This window comes from Mustela putorius, unplaced genomic scaffold (genome assembly GCF_011764305.1).
Source record: "Mustela putorius furo isolate JIRA1106 unplaced genomic scaffold, ASM1176430v1.1 tig00003987_pilon_pilon_pilon, whole genome shotgun sequence".
Taxonomy (NCBI): Eukaryota; Metazoa; Chordata; class Mammalia; order Carnivora; family Mustelidae; genus Mustela; species Mustela putorius.
Window position 1 is genome coordinate 9,408,091 of NW_025422126.1, and position 18,799 is coordinate 9,426,889.

General features: G+C 48.5%; 1 protein-coding gene across 9 annotated transcripts in view; it reads right to left on the bottom strand.

The window, feature by feature from the left end:
• Positions 1–18,799, bottom strand: part of TENM4 (teneurin transmembrane protein 4) — a 575,238-nt gene that overhangs the window by 476,277 nt on the left and 80,162 nt on the right. For all 9 annotated transcript variants that reach the window (XM_045071344.1, XM_045071343.1, XM_045071342.1 and 6 more), the window contains exon 2: positions 15,302–15,403. The gene's annotated coding sequence lies outside the window, so the exon portion shown is untranslated. The remainder of the gene's footprint in view (positions 1–15,301; positions 15,404–18,799) is intronic.

The following is an 18,799-nucleotide window of genomic DNA, read 5'->3' on the forward strand; positions in this document are numbered from 1 at the left end:
GCACATGCCCTGTGACCCAGGTGTTCCATGGGCCTCTTGAGTATAACCTGAATAAATTCTTGCATAGGACACAAGGGAATGTGGGCGAGAATGTCCTCACCAGTGTAGTTTTTCCCAGAAGGCTGGAAATAACCAATTCGTCAACAAAAGAAAGAGTAAATAAGCTTTGCCAATAGTCATACAATGGATTATACTCAGTGGGTAAATTCCAAAAGATACAATGTATATGGAGTTTAAAAACATACCAAAGGACACCATCCATTCTTTCTGTATACACACTCATGTAGTAAAAATATAAAAACATGGGAATGATTGAGACCAAAATCTGGATAGTGGCCCCTTCTTAGGAAGGAAGGGAATAAGATGGGGGGTGGGGGGACCCACTGGGGTATTCAATTGTATCTATAATGTTTCTTTTTAGAACTCACTTGCAACATCATCTTGCAAGAATCTCACTTGCAAGAACTCACTTGCAACATTAAAGTTTGATCCCTTATGCATATTGCCCAGTTCCCACAATGGTAACATTTCAAAATGGCACAAACTGCTATCACAAGGATATTGATATTGTTACAATCCATCAGCCTTTTGGGATGTATTGGTGTATGCATGTGTCCTGGTCTATACGACTCTATCCCTGGCAGGGTTGGTGCACAGTCAGGACACTGAGAGCACTCCTTCACAGCAAGGGTCTCTTGTGTCTTCCCCTTTCTAGCCCCACCCACTTCCCTGGGACTCTGAGCCTTGTCCCTAAACCCTGCCAGCCACTAACCTGACCTCCACCTTAACATCTCTGTCATTCTGAAATTGTGGCATCAGAGGATCCATGACATTATGTAACCTTTTGGCTCTTCCCACCCCCATCCAAATTCCCAAGATGTTGCAGATGTCATTAGTTTGTCCCTTTTTATTGCTGAGGAGTGTGTCCCATGGCATGGTATACCATGGATGGTTTCACTTTGTGAAGGGCACCTGGACAAGTTGTGGGTTTGGGCTATTACCATACTTGGATGTTTCAGTACTGCAGTTGAGTGGTGGGTATCTGGATTTTCACTGCACTATTTGCCCTACTTTTTGATGCAAAGAATGTTCCATAATTGAAATGAAGGAAGGTAGAAAAAGATACCACAAATGCTGGCCAGCCCTGTGCAGTGGAGTGCAGGGCTCAGAGTGACACCTGGGACCCAGGTTGAGGGCCCCCAGCAGGTGAGGCACCCTCAGGAAGTGGGACCTGGGCACCTACTCACTTTGAAGTTCTAAGCCTCTTGTGGGTGCATGGAAGCCTGTCCAGGGCCTTCAGTCTCTGGGGCCAGTTTCTAGGGGAATCACCCATTTGGCTACAAAGCCCTTCCCCCAACCTGGGGGTAGGTGGGGAGTTGCTCCTCATTGGAGAAATCACAGAGAAAAGGAGGTAGTTTTCCAGGTAGACAGAATGAAATGTGGCCTCTCCTGAAGGCCCTTGAGAAAAAGCAGGAAGTACAGCAAGGGGGTTCCCTGAACAGCACCAGAAATAGAGAGCATCTTCTGTTGGAAGGCAACAGGAAAGACGGGGAACATTCTTCTGACTTGAGGTTCAAGCTGTGGGGTGGTGATGTCAGCGGATGGGTAATGAGGCCCTGATACGTCTGCTGCTGCCGGGTGCAGGCGAGATGGGTGCAGCCCTGGCCTCAGTGCGCCTCCTACCCCTCTGCCCAAGCAGCTTTAACCTTTCCTGTCTAAATCCCTGCAAGCACTGGTTATGAATTTCTGGGTTCTGGGCAGAGCATGGAACAGTGACACATTCACTCTACACACACCCACCTGGAGGCAGCCTAGCCCTCAGACACCTTGCCCGCAAAAGGTCCCAGCAGAAGCACCCAGAAATGCCACCGCATGCCAGGAAAATGGCAAGCAATGTGGGTGGGGAAGCCAGTGTGGGCTCCGTGGCCCCTGCTGTGGGGGAGAGGCCAGAGCAAGGTGAGGGCCTCGGGCAGGTGGGCCTGGGTGAGCTGTCTGAGTTATCTCACCTGATCCTAACAACAATGACACATTAGCGTCCTGTCAATTTTACATACAAAGTTACAGAAGCACCGGCAGGGGTGGAGATGAAAGTTGCTCCAGGGATCAAGCCCCATGTGGGGCTTCTTGCTCAGTGGGGAGCCTGTTTCTCCCTCTGCCTGCTGCTCCTGCTGCCTGTGCTCTCTCCACAGCCCCCTCTGTCAAATAAATAAATAAAATCTTGAAAGAAAGAAAGAAAGAAAGAAAGAAAGAAAGAAAGAAAGAAAGAAAGAAAGAAAAGGAAATAAAGAAAGTGGCTCCAGGGGATACCTTTGAGAAGGAGGAGAGTTAGGATTTAAACCCAGAGCCCGAGCTCCTTTAATGTTTATGATAAGCTTTTCTGAGAAAAGGAGTCATACAGGACCTTCTAAGCTACTCTTCCTCTGGAGGGTAAAGGGGAGCTACAAAAAAATCATTAAGTAGAGAGAAAAATCATTAAGTAGCAGACCTCTGTTTTTAGGGATCATATCTTGGCGACACCCTGGGCTCCCTCCTCACCATCTCTGAAGGCCCAGCTCCTTGCCTTTATTGCTTTTCTTCTGAGCCTCTTCCTTTTTTTTCTGGGCATGGCTGGACCAAAGCCCACTCCACAGCCTTCAAGGAAAGATGCAAGTCCAACAAAACCTCAGGGCTGGTCCTCCAAATCTGGCTCCTGTCCTCCTCAAGGCTCCCCAGATTTTACCCGCTGCTCTGGGCCCAGTGGCTGCTGAGTCTCCCTTCCCTGAGACATGCCCACATAAGGCACGGGAAGAACGTGGCCGTTGCAGCCAGTGGGGTCCTGGTTCAAGCTCTGCGTGCGCCCCATGCTCCCTGTGTTTGCTGCACGAACACTCCCTTCCTTCTAGGGCCTGGGCTGGGAAGAGCCAGGCATGCAGATGTCACAGGCCCCCTCCAACACCGCACTTCCTCCTGGAGTACACCCTCACTTTATTGGCTGAGACGGCAACAACCCCCTACCTCTGAAAATTGTTATTGTGATGATCAACAAGAGAATGAGCAAGAACATACTGGCTGACCACAATGTGCTTTATAAAGTGGGAGATTATTATCTTCTAACCTAGTTTGTCCCCAGTGCCCCCTGACTCCCTGTGTTGTATGTGGTGTTTCTCCTGGTAGTGGGTGGAGAGGAGAGTAAGGTGGACAGTCTGAGGCTCACGGTGGGTGAGGGAGCTGCAGGAGGTTCTCCAGGCCAAGTCTGGATTCCCTTGGACTGGCCCTGACAGATTCCGAGCCAAGAAAACAAACCCATTTAGAGGACGACATTTGCAGGGCAACTGAGCTCGTATTGGGAAGAAGGTCCCTCCACCTGGTTCTACCGGGAGTGGCCGTGCTCACAGGTTCCCAGGCTTAGGTGCTGCCGGCTGACCTGGACAGGCCCAGGGGGCCGTGGAGGCAGCAGTGGCACTGGAAGGTGGTGGGGAAGAGGGAGACAGAGGGCCCACTGTTGGACCCAAGGGCTCTTCCCTCCTTTCCTTGTGTCTGGCACTGGGGCTCAGAACTGACCTGGCAGCCAGCCTTGTCTGTGGGAAGACCTAGTAATGGTGGTGGACACGAGGTCAGGGTTGGGATCCAGGCCTCCTCCTGGCTCTGCACTTTAGTCATCTGGGAAGACATCCTAAGTTCTCTTAGCCCCAGCTTCTGTATCTATAAAACGGGGATGACTCTGATGAAGAAACGTAATAGCTGAGTTGCTGTAAGGTCAAGTGAGACAGTGCAGTAAAACACTCGACACATTATGAAATGATGATGCTAGTTATAATTATGGGGTAGGGAGAAAGCAAATCAGCCAACACGTGTGATAAGGGCTGTTACGTGCCAGGCGTTATTCAAAGAACTCACGTCTATTCAGGCCATCCTCGGGCGCCAGTGAGGATGGCGACAGAGAGAAGCATGGAGCCATTGGGAGAAAAAGAAAGGCCACCTAACCCTCCCTTCCCCTCAGTCCCTGCCGTCCCCTCCCCCACATTACTCCCTTCTACTCCACACCCCATCTAGCTGGTCCTGGGTCAATAGCTTCTTCCCTAACTGGGGGCACAGAGGCCTGAGAAACCAGGAGACCAGACTGAGGCACGCAAATTAACTCAAGAGTCCACAGGAAAACCCCAAACTCTCCCCTTAAAAGACAATCCCTAAGAAGCTTTAATTCCACCTGGATGTCTCAGCATCCCTCAGGTTAACCACTCTAAACAGGCTGTATATTAATTGCATCTCTGAAGGAAGCACCAGAAAATGTTGTCTTTGATAACTCGCATGGCCCATCCCTCTCTCAGATAATTCCAGGAGCTTCTGGGGCACCGCACATTCACAGGGCCCCAGGGAAGGGAATTCTCCTAGGCGGCTGGCCAAGGTTTGCAGCAGGGACCACCGTCTGGAAACCACTCCTTCAGCAAATCTCCTCAAGTCTGGGCCTTCTCCTGAACACATGTGTTGGCTGGGTGGGGGCAGGGACCTCGCTCCTAATAGCATTCACTGAGTACCTAGTAAGTTCCGGGAGACTGACACGTATCATTTCACTTAAACCTCAAAATAACCTTGGGCGGGGAGGTGTTATTATCCCATTTCACAGGTAAGGAAAGTGAGGCTCATGGAAATTAACTGTGTCCAAGGTTATACAGGTTGTCACATGAGGGACACAGCTTTGAACATAGGCATAGCTGGCTGTCATGCTACCTGCTTTCGTAGTTCATTAGAGGCTTCCAGCCTTTCTTTTCGTTTCCCTGCCGCCAAGGCAGCTTTACTGACATGCATTTTTCCAACTCCCTTCCTCTTCCTATAAAATACTAATATTGCAGATGTATGATATACCTGTTTAGCCCATTGGAGGATCACAAACTCTTGCTACAGAGATTTTTTTTCACTCCTGACCCTCTAAGAACCAATTCCCCGCCCCCCACCTTTGTGAATGATAGCACCCCATTGAGAGTGTACAAATTATACCTATGGTTCCCAGTTCCCCAGAGTGGAAGAGGGCAAGGCTTACCCACAGACCAAGATCGGGAAAGGAAAATTACCGAGACCATTTCTTTCAAGGGCAGTGTTCATGTTTTCTTTTGAGGGACATGGCCTTTTTGTTTCTAGATGTGCTATCTGTTCCTCATGCTTTAGATTCACTTGCCATTTTCTAAGGGAGGCCTGCTCAGACATCCCTACCTAAGTTTGGGATAAGCCCCTTTCCACCTCCAGTCTCCCGCTGCCAAAGCAATGGTCAGACTCCATGGTTATGGTCCATGTAAAAGTCCTTGTACACAAAAGGAAGGACTGTGGCTTTTCCATCTCTCTATCCCAGAGCCTAATGTGGGCACAGTATGTGGTAGGTGCTCAGTGAATGTCTGTGGAATGAATGAACTCATGGGCAAATGAATTTAAAATCATTTGGGCTGCCTCTGCTGCACTGAGCTAATGCTTTAGTAAAATCCACATTAATGGATTAGTAAATCCACATTAGTAAAATTTAGTAAATCCACATCAGGGATAGCTGGATCAAGCAACAACATGCAGTCATGCCTTCAGAATGTGGTACCCTTTGGGCACCTTTCATGAAGCCAGAGTTTTCATTGGGCCACATCCATAGTAATGCTCTTGATCAAGGCCCCTGTGGGGATGGAGATGAACACAGGCTGAGATCTCAGAAGGTGATGTTATGAGAAATGGACTTGGCCTATGGTACACAAACCTCCCCCTGGCTCTCTGGGGACACGTTGTAGACCCTGGAGAAAAAAAAATATGATAAACTGTCAACCATTAATAATCAGGGAAGCCCTGGGACACCTGGGTGGCTCAGTTGGTTGGGCGGCTACCTTTGGCTCAGGTCATGATCCCAGCGTCCTGGGATCGAGTCCCACATTGGGCTCCTTGCTTGGTGGGGAACCTGCTTCTCCCTCTACCTCTGACTGCCACTCTGTCTGCCTGTACTTGCTCTCGCTTCTCTCTCTATGACAAATAAATAAATAAAATTAAAAAAAAAAAATCAGGGAAGCCCTAACTGATGAAGTCTGTGCTCACACCAATGAAGGACAGGGGTAGCTGCTTCACACCCCTATTTCCAATAGTAGGACTGAAGACTCACCCTAATGCAGTGCATGGGAAAATGCCAGATTAAACAAACACATTTATTTTTAAATATAGAGCTGAGCAGCCAAGAAAGAGAAGGAAATCCTCAGAGGTCAAAATAACCATGAGACAGCACAAATTCACAGAGGTTGCAAACACTGAGAGGGTGAGGGGCGTGGGGGCATCTGTCGCTCCTTAGTGATCTGGGGCCTCTGGTTTGAAAGAGCCAAGGAAAGAAGCAAAGGCACAGTCCTTCAGAAGGTGGAAGGGAAACTGAGACTTTCACTTGTGGCTGAAACGCAGAAAGGAGACATTTACCCTTTGGAGAAAGGGTGAATCAGAAAAACACAAAATCCCACCTTGCGGATGGAGGCAATAAGGAAACTCAACCCTAGGCCTGGGCAGAGGGGAAGGAAAAATGTTAAAAGGCTGAGAATTTCCAATCACAAAATGACCCTCAGGTGGGTCTGGAAATGGACTATGTGGAAGTTGACTCAGTGGCCAGAAGGAAAACAAACAAACAAACAGCAAACAAAAAACCCCAATCTAAGCTGAGTGTTTAAAATGACCCCAAGTTGATGGTTCCTCCAGGTACCTGGCAGAAGCAAATGCAAACCCTTTCTGGAGCCATGAATTTTCAACTCGGGCCTCAAAGGAATCCCACAGAGTTTTAGCAGTCATAAATCCACGACTTGAAAAAATCACAGAGCACGTGAGGAAACAAGCCGCCATGAGCAAGAGAGAGCAAAAGCAATGAACAAATCAATCAGACCTAGGAATGCTACAGGTACTAAAATGACCAGATGCAGAAAATGAAATAAATGTGTACAATATTTAAAGAAATATGTCAAAGTAGTGAAAGTATAAACAACAGACTATCAAAGAAGAAAAAGCGACTGAAAGATAACCAACTGTAACTTCTAGAAATGGGAAGGCTGATGTATGGGCTCCTCCAGACTGTTGTTCTAAATCTGTCTTATAGTTTTGGAATAAACCTTGGATTCAGAAAATTAAAATGCTGTGTGACTTGGGCCAATCACCTCCTGTCTCTGGGCCTCAGTTTACTCACCTGCAAGTGAAAGTGTGGAACCAGATCACCTTATGAGTCCAACTCTATAAACTAATCTTCTATAATATGAGAGATCACAGTCACTGGACACCTGTCTTGTGTGTGTGTGTGTGTGTGTGTGTGTGTTCTCCTTGACTATCAGCATTTTACATGATTTTTAATACTTGCAATAGCTCATTAAAGTGTGGGCTCTTATATCCAATTCACATTTTAGGAAACTGAGGCAGAGAGGCATTAGGTAACTGGCCCAGAGTCCAGAGCTGGTAGACCAATGGTATCCAGAGGTCTGAGCGCAGATTCTATGCTTTCGATGCTTAACATCTGAGATCTGGGACTAGAATTCTCTGACCTCTCAAAAGACTCCCATAGTAAAGTCTGACCTCTCAAAAGTCCCTCCCAACTCAGTGGCCTGCAGAGGCTGTCAGCTTCGACCAGAATAGCCATTCCAGTGGGGAGGTAAGAATACCATGAAGTTAATTATCAATAACCGAACATGAAGTGCCTTCTATGAATAAGACCTGTGCTTATTTTAGGCAAGAGCTATTCATGACAGAGTAGCAAACAGTGACAGATGGCTGGGGCTCACCTTCCAAATGCCCTTCAGAAAGTTTTCATTCTGAAAGCACTTCTCTGTACCTTGGGTCCCTCATTTCTAAAATGGGGGTGACGATACTACCTAACATCCCTGGGTTGTCACAAAAGGATTAAATGAGCTAAAACGAGTCTGGAGGGGAGAGAGCATGCCTCAAACGGTAGCTCTTGCTCCTGCTGTTCCCGTTACTGTTTTCGACCCAGTGGGGAGAAGTCGGGTCCTGCAGCAGATGACCTTGATTCAGTTTCAGGCTCCCCCACTTCCCAGTTGTGTGACTTAAAGTCCCTGAACCTCTCTGAGGCTCCACGGCCCCATCTGTGGATCAGAAATAACAATGCTTACTTAACCGGTAGTTGTGAGGGGGAAATGGACTGTGAAATGCCTAGCTCAGTGGTTGACATGTAAGAGGTACTCGACAAATGTCTGTTCTCACCCCTGGAGCATTTCCTGCACACTCGGCTTTTCCGAAATGGTTAGAATCCAAAGAGGCAAAGGAATCTGTGCTCAGAGATGTTGACTCACAGTTGTTTTCCACCAGGGGAACTTTCACAAAAGCTGTGGGGGCTAGAAGAGGTCTGAAGACATCCACTTCCCAGCAGGTAAGTCAAGGCAGCACAGTGATGGAGGTCCGTAGCCTCTGGTCCACGATCTGCTGCTTTGGCTGAACTGGCCACAGAGATGTGCCACTGAAGAGTAAGTTAGCAACAGGAAGTGAGCCCTACCATGAGGAGAATCTGGTCATTGAATCCACCAAGGATAATGACACTGACCTTCCCATTTGGAAATCAACCAGGCATTTGGCTGGTAAGTGGCACTGTGATCACTCCACAAATCCTGGACAGCAAAGCAGCAGTACTATCCAAGGATGGGGACAGGATAGTAAAGGAGTATCAGAAGGACAGCCACATCTGGAGCAGTGGCTGTGTCACTCTGTGAGCCCCAACTCTGCCAGGCCTCAGGGAAGGGCAGAATTTCCCCACCCAGCTTCCCCAAGAAGCATCAAAGGCTGGGACCAGAAGTGCTTTCCCAGAGGGATTCCTCTTTTGGGCAAATAGGGAACTCTTGAGTTTCAAGCTCAATCTGGGACACCTTTTGGATTTCATAAGTCACCTGCTCCTCCTATCTTGTCTTCTCTAAGCTCAGGTGGTCCAAGACTTTGTCGAAGCTGATGCCTGGTACTAAAGATGACGGTGGCATGGTAGAGTGGTGGCCATTCCAGGTGCTCCAAGTAAAAGCTGAAAGTACAAACTTGGGGAGAGAAGAGGAACCAGGGAGGACAGATGGTCTGGGGAGCACGAGCCCAACACCAGCACAAGGGTTTCAGTGGCCCCTGAGTCTTACGAGTCACCCTGCTGGAACTATACTCTGCATTTTCTCAGCCTAGGGAAGACAGTGTGATGTTCTTGAACAGACCCGGCTTCAAAGCCCAGCTCCTTCACATCCTAGGACATCTTTGTCCCTGAGCAAGACAATTTACTGTGTCTCAGTTTGCTCATCTGTAAAATGGGGAAGATGCCTCTAAGTGCTGTGATGGTTACAAAGATATGATGCATGCCTGGCACAAGTGACTGCTCAATTAGCTGTTAGTTTCATTTTTCCTCCCTCCTCCTTTCCAACCATCTTCTAGATGGCTTGCATCCCTTTATTTGCTACTGAATTAGAATTAGTAGCAGATGACTTTTATCTGTCCCTTGGTGACTCCCATCCTCTGTACTTATAAATTTGTACACCATCCGGTAGATGTTTGTGAAAAAATTTCATGGCTTCTTGCTTCTTAAACAAGAATAACAAAAGGCCCCAGCTCCTCTGCTTGGGACCCCAAGGCTTCCACCAGTAGACCTCAACCTCCCAGCCATTCCCCTACTGCAATGCTTGCCCTTCTGGTAGCCATCATGGTGTGGGACGTGGAGAAGGGCTTAACCTAGCCCTGAGCATGTTTGGGATAGTAAGAAAGGCTTTCTAGAGGCAGATGCATCCAAAGTTAACCTTAAAACACAACGATAATTTTGCCAATAAACCAAGATGGAGAAGGCATTCTGGGCCAGGAGAATATGATGCGCAAAAGGCCTGAGGCCTGAGGCCTCCCCAGGGCAGCCAGGCTTCCGTCCAGGTTGACTGCTGTCACCTCTCCAGATTGTCCTCACTTCTCTTCCTGTCTTTACTAGGCTGACAGAGGACCTATTCTGTACTCTCTGCTGGACTCTGTCAAGGACCTTACTTCTTGTAAGTCCCTGAGACCATTTCAGGAAATCGGTGAGGTCAGGACTACTTAAAATATTGCCCTTTTCATCCTTGTTCTCTTACCAGAATACAGTGGAGTTTTCCAGATTGAATACAGAAACAGATATAGATTCGATCAAGCCAACTATTAAAGAGATTTACCAAAACGTAAAACAATGCCACCCTATACATTATTTGTTTGTTGTGGAAAAGTCATTCTCATAAAAATGTGCTATTATATGTTACTGCAAGCATTTATTATTATCACTTTAAATAAACTATAAATAATGATTTCAACATTCTTTTCCAATGCTAATTACTAGTGTGACAAATTTTGATAGACATAATGCACATAAGCAAAAACTCTTTGGGGTCTTTAATAATTTGGAGGAGTCAAACAGGGTCCTGAAACCAGACAGTTTGAGAACTGCTGCAGTACGGCATACTGTGAAGGGGGCAAGGGGCACAAATGGCCCTGGGAAGCCTTCTCAGATGGCAGTTTCTGCCCGTTACCAAGAAAAGAGCCCACAGGCAGCGTGTCCCTGGCTGAACCCTTCTGCCTTGCCTCCCTCTCTCTGTCCCTCCTTTTCCTTCTGCTTCCTGCGAAAACCCTAGTGGCAGAACAGGCCTCTCACTCAGTAACCTCTTTCCCAAGCTTAGGGAGGTATGTGGTCAGGAGGCTTTGCTGTTAGGAAGGCAGGGCCCACACAAATAACTCAATGGCTCTAATCAGCATTTCCCTGATGACTAAAAATGTGGAACATTTTCTGATGTGCTTCTGATGCTGCCATTTCTGTTCGGTGTGATGTGTTCTGTTCTGATGTGCTTCTGATGGTGCCATTTCTGTTGTTTCCTTTGGAGAAATGCCTATTCAAACTCTTTGCCCATTTTTGAATTAGGGCCTTTTGTCTTTTTATCGCTGAGTTTAAGAGTTCTTTATATATTCTGCATACAAATCCCTTGTGAGATCTATGACTGCAAATATTTTCTTCCATTCTGGGCTCATCTTCACTTTCCATATGGTGTTCTCTGCAGCACAAAAACTGTTAATTATGATGATGTCCAATTTGTGTATTGTTTTCCCCTTTTTTTGTGTATGCCTAACTACTGCCTGCCTAATCTGAGGTCAGGAACATTTATGCCTATGTTTTCTTTGAAGGGCTTAAAGCTTTAGCTCTTGCATTTAGGCTAACAATGCATTTAATAATTTTTGTATACAGAGTGAGGAAAGGTCCAACTTCATGCTTTTGCATGTGGGTAGCCATTGTCCCAGCACTGTTTGAGGAAGGGATGGCGAGTGTCTCTGAAACTCAGTTGCCTCATCTTGAAAATGGGTTTAAAAGCCCATATTGCAGGGTGCTCTGAGTATTCAATGAGACAGAGAAGAAAGTGCCCTGTGAGGATCCTTGGTACACAGCAGAAATGCCTGTCACTGAAGGATGATCAGACAGTGGATGTGAAATACTCAGAAGCACTGGTCATCATCACTACCATTTGACCGGAACTTTTACATCCTAAAGGTTGCCTGCATCCAATACCCAACACATAACCCTTTTCCCAGAATCCCCTGTTTGAGGGGCCCTGAAAATCCTTTTCTTTTCTCCTTCCCCTTTTTTTTTTAAAAGATATTATTTATTTATTTGAGAGACAGCAAAAGTGAGGGAAGTCACAGAGGGAGAGGGAGAAGCAGACTCGCTGTTGAATGGACAGCCCGATGTGGGGCTCGATCCTAGGACCTGAGCAAAGACAGATGCTTAACTAACTGAGCCATCCAGGCACCCCCTTCCCTTCCTTTTCTTCTCTCTTACTTTCTACCTTAATTTTGCATTAAATGCTCTTGGTCTTAATTAATTAATCAAGTTAAGATTGTTAACCCACTCAAATCTCTTTTGGCAAATTGGTAGGAAGGCCAGAATGAACAAATGAGTCAATCAATTAAAAGGCTCCTAATTTAAAGTCAGAAAAGTGAAGGCCCTGGAGCTACAGGGATCACACAGGCCATCCCACATGCAGGTGTCAGAGGTGGGACATGGGGACACTGACTCCATGGGCTCTAAACTCCCGCCCTGTACTCCCCCTCCCACCCTGGAGAGATCCTGTTAAATCAGTCTCCCTCCTCCTCAGTGTTTGCAACACCTCCCGATTTAGTTTTCTCTCTGCATCTCATTAGTGTCCCATTTGCCTCATCTTCCTGATCTCTGAGGCAGGCGTTAAGCAGGAGGAGACTGAATTGGCAGCAAGGGCTCCCTGCCTCCTGATTGTGGGTGAGGTGACATGCGGGGGAGGAGAGCATGGCCCCCCGGCTGCAATTCTACATGGTGCTCTGGTCCATTTGGCTCAAGCCAGCAAACAGTATTGGGACTCGAGCTGTGCCCCAGGCTTGGAGGGCAGGGGTGGAGCAAGGAGCAGCACTTGCCCTTGATATCCCCAGACTTGCAGGGATGGCTGGATAATGCCTGGGCTGTGCTCTGCTACTGGGACTGGGCCCTCCTGGGTGGGTGGAGTGAGCAAGAAAGAGTGAGAGGTTAGCTGGGGGAGAAGGGCAGTGGGGCCATTCCAGCTTGGGTTCGGAATAGCACATATAAAGGCAGGAGGGCATCAACTATCACGTTTAAGCAAATATTGCTGTGGAATCTGTCGTGAAAGTGTTTGTTCACTCATTCACGCATTGAGTGTGCACTCACCGAGTGCCCATTCCAGGAGGAAGAACACCCCAGGGAACAGTACAAAGTAAACCCCTGCCCTTGCGGAGTTTAAGTTCCAGTGGGGAAGAGAGACCACAGACGAGCTCACAGAGTAACAGAGGATGCGGCAGGTGGGGAAAAGTGTCATGTAGGCAAGAGCCAATGGAGCAGGGCACAGGAAGGCCTGGACCGGGAGGGTGGCTCCTTGCATGGGGTGTGGGGGTGGGGGCAGGCCTCCTGCTGCTCCCCGAGCTGCAAACACACCTGCCTCGGACACCTTTCAGCCTCTGTGTGCTCTGCTCCCTCAGATGCGATGTGGAGGTCTGTTCGCTGCTGTTCCTGTCTGAAGAGCTTCCCCCAAGACTGGAAAAAAGGCATCTGCGCCTTATGCCTTGAGGTGGGAGTGTGTTTATGAGTCAAGGAAGGTGAAGACACCAATGGCATGAGTGAGGGGTGCGCAGGAGAGATGGGGTCGGATGGGAGACGGGTTGGCTCTTAAAGGTCCTAGTGAGTTGCTGCAAGGCCTTTGGCTTTTCCTCTGGCAAAGATGGGGGCACACGGCAGGTTTTGAGTGGAGAAGCGATCTGATCTGACCGCTGCCAGAGTCCTGGAGAGAAGGGGGAAGGAGAGCCCCAGAAGGAGCCCCTGCAATCATCCAGGTACCAGACCATGGCTTGGACCAGTGTGGGGACAGAGGAGGTGGTCACAGAGCTGAGGAGGGGAGCGAAGTGATGGAGTCAGTGTACACCTAACACAGTGTGCAACAGGAGGGATGAGGAAAGATGAGGCCGGAGAGAGAGAAAACATTCTAGACAGAAGAATCTGCCTGGGCCAAGGCGCAGATTCGACCCCGTCCTGCCAAACTCAGATCCCACTACCTACATTTCTGCAATAGCCTCCCTCCCTCCTTGAGTTCAACAAGCCTTGCCGTGGGCCCAGCTCTGTGGGTGACACCAACATGGGTGTTGGCGATGGCCACCCACAAGGCTTCCCCTGTGGTCACTAAAAGCTGTGTTCACACGTGACACCAGCAGGATGCTTGGGGGAGCCAGGGGGGAAAAAGCTGGGGCAGAGAGTTTGGAGGAGGAAATAGATGCCTATTTCCTGGGTTTTAATGGAGTGGGGGAGTCAAGGTTCAGTGTCTTCTTCTGCCATACACGCATTACCAGCAAGCACAGTTAGGGTTGATGAGTTCACTTTTAGCTTAGCTATTTTACCTCACCGAGTGAACCTCAGTTTTTTGATCTTACAAATGGAATTATCAGGACTACCTCATGGGCGCCCTGAGTTCAATGAGATGCAGCAGTCAAGTACTTGGCACAAAGCCTCAATAGACATGACACCATGTTACCCATCCTTCTACATGAAAAGCTAACCATCTTGACAGCTCTCCTCAGACAGCCGTGTTGGGATTGGCTGAGTGCTCCTCCTGGTTTGTACCTAACACATTCTTGGGCTCAGAGCAGAAGCTACCTCTGCATCCGTCCCCTGCAACATCCCCAGAGCCCAGCTTGGTGCTAAGCTTATAGTTAGTATTCAGTATGTCTTTGTCGAATTGCCAAATAAATGACTGAATCAGAGGTTACGTAAGATCTAGGCTTTAGCACTTTTTAGCTGGAAGACCTCAGACAACACAGTTAATTTCTCTGCACCTCGATTTTCTTGCCTCTTAGACAAAAATAATATCTCCTGTGACAGAGACAGCTACTCTCATCAAATAACCTGATTTTCCCCACACCTCCCAGAGCTCTAGAAGTCAGGCAGGACCACGTGACTAGTCTGGGCCCACGGGCTGTGGGTGACTTCTTGACCAAAGCGTTTAAGGAGCAGTGCTCTGTCTCGACGGCAGAGATCAAGGTGTCCAAATGTTCCAGGAGGTATCCCTGTAATCCAGCAGAGCTTTCCTCCGCCTGGCCTGAGTCACTCGGTACAGCGCAGTCCTCCACCTCCCTCGGTTGGACATGGAGCATGAACAAGAAATACACTTTTGCTGTGTTGAGCCAGAGATTCTGGAATGAATTTATTACTGGAGCATAACTGAGCCTAGTGAAACTCAGACGTCTACCTTGCAAGATTGCTTGGAGGATAAGAAAAGGTGCTTGGTTCACAGTAGGTCTTCACTAAAGGGCTCGCTCCCTAGGTCCGGGTTCCAAGTCCTCTGCCTCTTCAGCCTTCTTTACCATGACCTAGCCTCCATGATCTAGCCTGAAACATCCTTCCATTTTCCTGATGCAACCCAGGTGTTTTGTACTGTTTTTTTTTGTTTTTTTTTTTTGTTTTTTTTGGTCATTGTTCTTCTGTATAGCAAGAGGAAGAAAAGCCTTGAGAAGGCCGTTTTGGCTAGCTGGACCTGGCCTCCAGCCCCCTATCCAGGCAGCTACCCACTCAGCTCCTCCTGCCACACTCCCAACTATGCTTCTGATCCCACTCCAGCTCAGCTCAACAGGTAACCATCCAACTATAAACCCTGCCCCTAGTCTCCCAGATTCTAGAATAATCCTGATGGCTGCTGCTGCCCCTGCCCACCTAGTGGCCGAAGCCTTCCACCAAAACATATGCATGGTTTCAGATTCCAAGATGGCATTTCTCATTAAGACCACAGGTTTGCAGTTGATGATACAGAACATCAGAGCAGACAAGGGGACTGACCTGGCTCCATGTCAGCATGTTGTGAAGAGTCAGCAGTGTCCCTGGGCCCTGTAGCCCTCTCTCCAGGGCCATCGGATCCTGGAGGACAGGTCAGGATCCTTTCTGTTGAAGCAGAGAACACAGACCCTACTGAGTGAGGTGGCAAGATGCTTTGGCCTCTTTCCCACAGATTTCTCCCCAGCAGCCATTGCGAACACATGCCAGTGGGGGGGAGGAGCTTGTTCCTGATCCCACAGCAAGGAAGAGAAGCGCTGGGGGAAGTAGGGAGGAATCCCACCGAAGTGTACTTCCTTTATGCGACTTTCCTGGGCAGCTCTGGCATACCTTCCTCTGTTCCCCCACCTCATCTTGGGCTGTGGGAATAATGGTCTTGTCTAACCAAACCCCTCAAGGGCAGGGACTGCAGATCAGTCCTCTTTATGACCGTAGTGCCCTGCAAGGACTTGGAGCAGAGGTGAACTGAGTGTTTTGTGAAGGACGGGCAAGGTGCTGTGGTAGAAGTGGGGCGTGGGGGATGGCCATGAGGACCCTCCGTCAACAGTTCTATCACTGATTCACCAGGCAAATAAATGCATCACTGAATCGCCTCGAACCTTAGTGTCCTGCCCGATAAAATGGCGACTTTCCCTGGGATTTACCAGACGTTGGGAGTCACCTGGGCCGAGTTCCTCACACACAAGAACTCTGGCTCTGGCACACCTGCGTGTCACATTGCAACCTCTAGCAAATCTCACCCTCTCTTTGAGCCTATGTTTCCTCATGTGAAACAGGAAGACTCTGAGACTGGTGACCGGTGACATCCCCTCTGCCCCTAGAACTCTGTGACGGTGATTTTGACTCATCACCATCTCGGTGCCTAAGGAGGTACCTGCACATGATAAAGGTTGATGAAATGAGTAAAAGAAATGTTACCCTACTCAAAAGAAAAGTAAGGGGAAGCTCAAGGTGGGGAGCCTGGGTGGCTCAGTCTGTTAAGCATCTGACTTCGGCTCAGGGTCCTGGGATGGAGCCCCATGTCGGGCTCCCTGCTCATCAGGGGGTCTGCTTCTCCCTCTGCCTCTCTCCCTGCTCATGCTCACTCTCTCTGTCTCTCAAATAAATAAAATCTTTAAAAAAAATAAAAAGCTAGGTGTGAAAATTAAAAAAAAAAAAGGTTTTAAGTCATCTGCCTCAGGTCATTGCAAGAGGGGAAATGAAATTTGAACAGAGGCCCCCAAGATCTGTTTATTTTCTCCTGCACCAACTGTCACACCCACTGAAAGCACCACAAAATGCCTTTTTATAAAAAAAAGACCCATTAGGCTGAAGAAGAAGGCATGAAGGATGCATTTAGACATCTGAGGTAAAAATTATTTTTTAGATGGGGCGCCTGGGTGGCTCAGCGGGTTAAGCCACTGCCTTCGGCTCAGGTCACGATCTCAGGGTCCTGGGATCGAGTCCAGCATCGGGCTCTCTGCTCAGCAGGGGGCCTGCTTCCCTTCCTCTCTCTCTGTGATCTCTTCCCTTCCTCTCTCCTACTGTGATCTCTCTCTGTCAAATAAATAAATAAAATCTTAAAAAAAGTAAAATAAAAAATTAAAATAAATAAATAAATAAAAGAAAGAAAGAAAAGAAATTCCCTGACTACCTATTTGCCAAATAAAGGTAGGGCCCGAGCTACGGAGACGGGATTGTCCATATAAAGTGAAGAATTAGTGGTCATGTCTATTAACACCACAATTTCCTGAAGGGTGACATTTTATTAGCTTCATCTGAATTTCATGTTTCTTTATTGTCACTTGTTATTCTGATCAAAGAGGAACTGTATCAGGCAAGAACACTACCAGGCCCAAGAGCAGACTGTCCCTTCCCCGCCCTCAGAGGTCAGGCTCCCCAACACCCCCGACCAGACCTGCCCGGCAGAAATAGAACTGACACAGTCTACAGGTACGCCAAGAAAAGTCTTTACAAATCACACTACATTGACTGTAATAAGACGTAGGCAGCATCCCACAGAGCATGGGACAATCATTCTCGGCATCTTGAATGAGCAGTCACGGCTATCATGTCCCTAATTTCTTTTCACCACGCCTTGCTCATTGTAAGCTTCCCCACCAAAGTTTCAGGGAGCTGCGGCAGATTGTTTTGCTCTAACAAGGGGCCCGTAAGAGGCACTTTCTCCTGTGTGGGGGCTTCTCCCGAGGGCCCAGCGTCTTGTGGATTTTAGGACTCAGAGCTCTTGGCTTTGCTGGCAGGGTCCTGCCGGGGTCCTGGCCATAGGCAGTGACTCAGACAAAATACTCAGGGTCTTCCTCAAACCCCTCTCTTTTGTCCTAAAATTCCACTCTGCCCCCATAGCTTCGGGCCATGGCTTGTGTTTCAGCCTGGGCCTTAGGATCCCTCCCCCTCTTGGGGAAGTGGCTGAACTAGTTTTTCTTCCCTTCCACCTTCCTCTTTGCCAGGGTTTTAGGGAAAACCTCAACTCCTTTTCACCTCTTTATTTCATCTTCAATTCATATCTCTGAATTCTCTCTTTTTTGAAGTACCTCCAACAAGGACCACAGTGAGTGAAAGGAAAGGGTTCATGCGTGGACGGTCTCGGAGGTGCTTATGGAGGGGGAACCCAGCTCAGAAGGGATTGGAGCCTTCATTCATTCCCTCCCTTGCTCTCAGTCACTCATTCATGTAGCGAGGGCAAGGTGTCATGCAGGACCCACTGATGACTCAGAAGCAGATCCTGCCTTTAGGAAGCTCACAGCCCGGCAAGGAAGGAGAAGGCCTGGCCGTTTTGCAAGAGAGATACAGATGAAAGCCAACGCGGGGACAGAGGAACGAAGAGACCAGCGTAGCTGACAGATCAGGGAGTGATCTGGACAACAGAGTGTTTCAGCACAGCCTGCACCAAGACAGGCGGGGTGGCCTGGGCTCAGGGCAGGTACTCTGCACCAGGGAGCAAAGAACTAGAGGGGAATGCATGCAGGGCGTAGCCCAGCTTCCCAGAACATGGGCTGTGTGGAGGGGGCAGAGGGCGACACACCTGACAGGTGATGTGGGCTCCAACAAACAGGGCCCTGAAAGCCATGCCAGAGAAGATGACGTGATTCAATGAGTAATTAGGAGCCACTAAGGGCTGTTGAACAGAGGTGTGACATGACTGGAGATCTGCTGTAAGATGATGAATTAGGCTAGGCTGGTTGGTATTTGATCTCATGGAACCTTCTAAACAACGGTGCTGGGCAAGCATTATCCTTCCAGACTTGCAGACAAGAAAAGGAGAGTTTGGGGAATTTAAGCCGCTTGCCTCTAATCCCCCAGCTAGGAAGCGGTGGAGACGAAATCTAAACCCTGTTCTTTCTCTTTCCAGGTGAGCCATAAAGCATGCTGTGACGCAGCACAGAACACCCGAACCCTGATACTCTCATGACACCTCCTGCTTCTAGAGCACCTTCCTGCCTACCTAGGTGGGCAGAATGGGATTGTTTCCTGGACTGCCTCTAAGAGGCCGGGGTGGAATGCAGC